General features: G+C 41.7%; 1 protein-coding gene across 4 annotated transcripts in view; it reads left to right on the plus strand.

Moving 5' to 3' along the window:
• The window catches only part of LOC143268882 (uncharacterized), a 38,343-nt gene extending 32,571 nt beyond the window's left edge, over positions 1 to 5,772 (plus strand). For 2 of the 4 annotated variants that reach the window (XR_013045030.1, XR_013045031.1), the window contains 6 exons: positions 2,074 to 2,263; positions 2,522 to 2,650; positions 2,875 to 3,030; positions 3,618 to 3,794; positions 3,918 to 4,122; positions 5,595 to 5,772. The gene's annotated coding sequence lies outside the window, so the exon portion shown is untranslated. Of the gene's footprint in view, positions 1 to 2,073; positions 2,264 to 2,521; positions 2,651 to 2,874; positions 3,031 to 3,617; positions 3,795 to 3,917; positions 4,159 to 5,594 lie in introns of those variants that run through there. The other 2 variants (XR_013045029.1, XR_013045028.1) reach the window with 2 other exon arrangements.
• Positions 5,773 to 6,000: the final 228 nt, after the last annotated feature.

Raw genomic sequence — 6,000 nt, forward strand, 5'->3', positions numbered from 1 at the left:
TAGGAACTGCAGATGCACAGTTTTCAATGTTTTGGAGCTCATCACCAAGAGTGTGTTGTAAGGTGTTTGTACACATGTGTGAGGATAGAGAACATGGATGTTATCTGTGGCTTTGCTTTCTATACTCTCAGTTACAGTCAAACAGAATCCGGAAATATTAAATAAAAATTTCCAGAAATAAAGAATTCACGTTTTAATAGGTTTTACTCCAGTATATTGTTAGAGTGTTCTGTCTATTTATTAGTAATTGGTATTACTTTCTCACTATTCTTAATTTATAAATTAAACTTTATAATAGTTATGTATTGTGAAGGCTTGAATGAGAATGACCCCCTCATGCTCATATATTTGCATGCTCAGTCTCCGGTTGGTGAACTGTTGAGGAAGGAATAGGAGTTGTGACCTTGTTGGAGGAGTTGTGACCTTGTTGGAGGAAGTGTGTCACTTTGTGGAGAAGGGGTCACCTTTGAGGTTCATGAGCCCGTGCCAAGCCCAGTCTCTCTCGGCCTGCAGATTGGGATATGAGGCTCTCAGCTACTGTTTTAGTGCCTTGCCTGTTTGCTTCCCATCAAGACGACCATGGACTAACCCTCTAAAGCTATAAATAAACCTCCAAGTCAAATGCTTTCTTTTATAAGAGTTGCTTGGGTCATGCTATCTCTTCACAACAATAGAACAGTGATTACGATAGTGTGTATGCGGGGGTGGGGGTGGGGAGTGGGGCGGACGTGTATAGATAGGGTTTTGAACTACTTTTATGTACAGGCATTCACTAGAGGTCTTGGAATGTATCCTTTGTGAATGAATGCACATAGTAGGGACTGTGTGTGTGTGTGTGTGTGTGTGTGTGTGTGTGTGTGTGTGTGTGTGTGTGTGCATATGTATGTGTCTGCACATGTAGAGAGTAGATATGTGTGTGTACATATACGTAACATACATTTCTATAGAGAATTTTTGGACAATTTATTGCCAGTGTCTTTACAGCAGTTTCCCCTACCCTGCTAGCAGAGTTCTAAGATGGTTCCTTGGATTCTTACCCCTAGACTACACAGTGTGTGATCTCTTGCCTCCTTGAGCTTGGATAAGACCTGTGACCATGGTCGGATGTGATGCTGTGTGATACTTAAAGGTGAATGAATTCAACTGAAGAGAAGGTTAAAGTCCTTCTTTGATTAGTTGACTTTGAGTTAATGAACAGGGAGATTACTCAGAGTGTGTGAACTCTATAGAAGCAGGGCTCCTCTGAAGTCCTAGAGTTTCTCCTGCTGTCCTTGAAAGTGCTATGTTGTGAGAGCCTGGGAACCTGAAGGCCTCCTCAGCTGGCCCTCAGGAAGAATACAAGGATCTCAGTGTAAGAGAAACAAGCATTGAATTTTGAGGTTTGGTGGAGGATATGGAGTCCCACATGGGGTAGGAGCAAGGCTGATATCTTGATTTCTACTTGAAAGACTTTGTGCAGCAACTTGGCTAAGCTTGGCAGGTGGGCATGGATGGAAGCTGTGAAGTTTGTTGTAACTTTGATGCAGTCATAGCAGACTAGTATACTTGTGGTCTGTCAGACGGTATCTAGGGTTTGAATGAACAAGACTGGCACTCACAAGAAAGAGACATGCCCACATTGAGAACACCACAAAGGACATCAAATTATAAATGGTGGCGGTGGTTATTACATCCTTCTTGTCAAGCATCTCATTTTCTTCTCTGACTTAGATTCAGAGCTGCTCTTTCATCTCTTAGGTAGAATAGAAGTTTGAGTTACAATTTAAAGCTTCGAAACACAGCCTGCATTGACACAACCTATATATGTTTAGGATTGAATAATTTCTTTTTGAAGGTTCTATGCCTGTTGTGGGGATTGCCTTCTAAAGAGGAGCCTGACTTACTACCAGACTGAACTTTGGCTTTAGAATAAAGAACTAGATGGAGAGAAAGGGAGGCACACGTGCCAGGGTTAGGGGTTTTGTCTCAGAGAATTTGTGAGGAAAGCAGAGAACTTTGCTGATCCAAAAGCCAGGATGTAATGGATGAGAGAAGAATAAATTAAAAGAAATATTTTTGTCTTCTGTCTCTTAGGAACAAGAGCCATTCACTGATCCAATAAACATTTGCAGACTTGTACCTGTGCCAAGACATCTTATGTCTGTGAGAGACCCTCATTCCCTTCCAACACAATGGTGTCTACACACTAATTTTTCAACATCAACAACAGAAGGAAGGCCACACTTCGTGATATGACTCACTCTTTAGTAGACACCTTTCTGAGGTCAGTCTCATGACTGTGATAACATGGTATGATGTCATCATCCTAACCCAGAAAGCAATGGCTAGCCTTTAGTCATTGATAGTATAATTGAATAGGGTTTATTTGCCTGTAGAAATAAAACAAAGGGCTATTGTTCTTAAATGTTTGGAAAAAGTCTCTGATGACCAGGGAACCAAAGGTTAAAGACTATAAAGTATAACTCAGGTTTTTCGTGCCTCCTAATGGCATTTCTGTAAACAGCAGCCCTGTCCCCCACAGGACAGCTGAAAATATCTGAAGGTTTGCCGCAAGCCATGAGATAGTGCTGTGGACATCTAGAGAGACAAGGCAACATTGGGATGCTACTGAGCATCATCCTACAGGGCCTGGAAAGCCATACCACACATGGTAACAACGTGGGGATGGGAAACTCTGCTTTGAGTCCTTGCTGACTTCTGAGGGAAGCATTGGAACACTTGTCTGATGTATAGAGTCTTATACATGGCAAAATGGCGCACATCTAATTGTTACGAAAAGCAAGTCGCCCCAACACAGACTCTAGCTTTTAGCAGGCCCACTTTCTTCCTAATACCCTTGGACTCATTATTAACATGTTTTTTCTCGTTTCCCAGTCCTGTGGCAGCCAACTTACATGTGTGTTGGCTTAAACAATAGAAATTTGCCTCACAATTCTTCAGGCTGGAAGTCCAAGCTCAAGGTGCAGACAAGCCTGGCTTTTCCTCAGCGCTGTGGATAAATCTACCTCCTGCTTCACTCGGCACTCGCCGGTTTGTTTGCAGCCCGTGTTTGCTTAGCTTTTCCACCTCAATGTCTGCCTTCATTGACCCACAGTGGTCTCTGTCTATAGCCCCACGTCTAAGTTTCCCTTTTGTTAAAAGACCCATCGTGTTGGATTAAAGTCCACTCTCATGAGTCCATCACAATGCTCTACTTCTGTAAAAACTCTGTCTCTAAGGAGTGCCAGGTTATGAGATGCAGGGATTTAGAACTCCAACATATCTTATTTGAATAGACATAATACAGCCTGTACAATGTCCTAGGCCAATACTATTTTAGAAGGAGGGTGGGTACTGGGATTGAACCCAGGACCTGTGTGTGCTAGGCAAGTTCTCTGCCCTTGAGATACATCCCAAACCCTTCTAATTCTGTTTTAGAAATGACCAGCTCAGCAATTATTCTTTTCTGTACCTTCCTGAAGGTCTCCTTTCCTTTTGAGCACCTAGAAAAACAAATACTTTGTAGTGGGATATACATACATATGTACATATTGTGGGCTCTAAAGTAGTGAGATACGCATACATATGTATATATGATTCGCTGGGAGGTTCTAATACATGGCTTTGCTCATTGCCAGGCAAGTATCCTACCACTGAGTTACAACCCTAGCCATAATGGAAGAGATTTAAGTAAATGAACTGCCATTGTAAAGATAACCTGAAAAGCCATTTGTGGTACTTTTCTCCATTCCAAAAAGATACCTTGAAACTCCCTGTGAACATTTGGGAAAATGTAAGGAACAAAGGAAAGGAAGGTAGGTGTGTACAGAGAATCTGCTCCAGTTCTGAAATAGAATATTGGCAACTTAATGTGTGCTAGAAGGGGAACTTAGTTGAGCATAATGATCCATTTGCTTTTCTAAATGCTTTCCCCGCAGCTTACAGCCCCCCTTGGTGGTCGGTGAGACCATGAAACAAAAGAGGCCAATGTGCTCCATGCAATCCTGCCACCCCAAAGTGACCAGCCAATATTACCTGTGACCTTTCCCAGGAGCGTGAGCAGAAAACCGTTCTTGAAAGAGGGAGCGATAAAGAAATCTGGACTTCATCCTTTCATGGGTTTGCTCATAGGAATGTGTATTGGTGAGACACTAAGAATAAACCCAGTTGTTGAGGAGGGCCCTGGGAAGTTGACAAGCATGGCTAAACCCAGCAGAGAAATTTGATGAGGAAATTAGATGCTGTGTAGATGGTGTGTAGTGATTAGTCTTCTGAAAGCTAGGATTATTATATAAGTGGGTGGGGGAAGGGTGGGTTATTGTGACAGATAGACTCCATTTATCCAGGTATTCTCCCTGCAATGAGACCCATAATGCAGCGTGTGTTTATACATTTTTATCAAACCCTTCTCCACAGAGTAATATAATGAGATGGAGCGCCAGGGCAGCATCATTTTCTTTTCAAATCTTAGGTTGCAGCAAGAGGAATTAGGCTTAATAAAAATGCACAGTCTAAACTTGTTCCTGCAGCAGGATTTCAAAATCAAAAATGAAGCCTTTACGATTCTATATACTCATTAGTATTTCGGCATGGGTGGGCCTATGCACAGTGAGAATGCTAGCTGCTTCAAGCTAGGCACTACCACCATATAACCCACAGAAGGGAGAGCCCCAAGTACACAAAGAATCATTTTATCTATTTTCTTTTAAAAAATAATGATTTAGTCTTTTAAAAATTCATACATGTAGACAAAGTATCTTGAGTGTATGAAGCTCTCAAATGCTCTTTCCAACTGCCCTGGGCCCCCCCTAATATGTCTCCTTCCCAACTTACAGATCCTATTTTCTTTCTTTTTATAACCCACTGAGTCCAACATGGGTGCAGGGGTCACCCATGAGGGCATGGGCAACATTCCAATAGCCTCCTCCACCAACAAAAGTGACCCACCCTCAGCAGCCAACAGCTGCCAGTGGCCACTAGTTACTCAGCTCTTTTCTTATTTTCTCTTCTTACAGTGCTAGGAGCTGAATGCAGGGCTTCATCTTTCTCATCTGGAAGGCTAGCATTCTACTAACCAAGCTATGGTCCTAGTAGAGTCTCAGGTGTGCCCCCCCCCTGAAATCATCATTTTAAAATATTATTCAATGACTTGTTTCCTAGCAGACCTGGACAACCCTGTAGCCTTTGTTTTGAAAGGCCTTTCTAATTTGTTTTCATTCCATCCATCAAATAAAATAGGCTGTAGGCTTACTTAGCATGATATTGGGTATGTAACAGGGAAATTCATTATCCCCTCCCTGTTTGAAGTTTCTTTCTATATAGCTGCTGGCTACCACTCACACACACAGTCACTGAGAGCAAAGATGCCATATTTTGGCTAAAGCTGCAGAGAAAGCATGAATCTCCCACCACGAATACCATGTAACTCGGCTGGCCCTCCCCTCAGCATCTTCACAGGCAGCCAGACCAGCTCCAGATTAAATGGCTTGTTTAAACTGTGGTAAACAAATTTTATATGTGGATTTCTTTGACAACCATTATGAGCCTTTTGTGGAAAAAACTCAGCCTTAGCAAGCTAAAAATGAAAGTGACATCAAATATGGTCTATGTTTCAGGTTGTACGGACGAATTTTTTGTGTCTGAAGTTGCACAGTGCAAGAAGAGAGCATTTGTCTGCCTAATGTCAACTATAAAACTAGTGGGTGTTATCTCTAGATGTTTCTCTTTATTTTTGTATTTTATGCTGTGCATTTCATCTGGTCTTGTAGTCATTTCATTTTAAGAACTATTTGTTTCTGTGGGCTGTTTGTTTAAACAATATGACCACTAGGTCACTGAAAAGAGAAAAACACATAGCTTACTAATGAATTGATTTGCATGTGGCTAATTATATAACAAGAAGAAGTTATAATAATCAATTTTTGCATGAGCAAACATGCTATCTTGGGGTCCTGCACGAAATTATAGGTGTTACTAACCTCACAAATGGATTTTCTTCCTCTCCTAAACAGAACCCAGTGT

The sequence above is a fragment of the Peromyscus maniculatus genome, chromosome 16, assembly GCF_049852395.1.
Source record: "Peromyscus maniculatus bairdii isolate BWxNUB_F1_BW_parent chromosome 16, HU_Pman_BW_mat_3.1, whole genome shotgun sequence".
Taxonomy (NCBI): domain Eukaryota; kingdom Metazoa; phylum Chordata; class Mammalia; order Rodentia; family Cricetidae; genus Peromyscus; species Peromyscus maniculatus.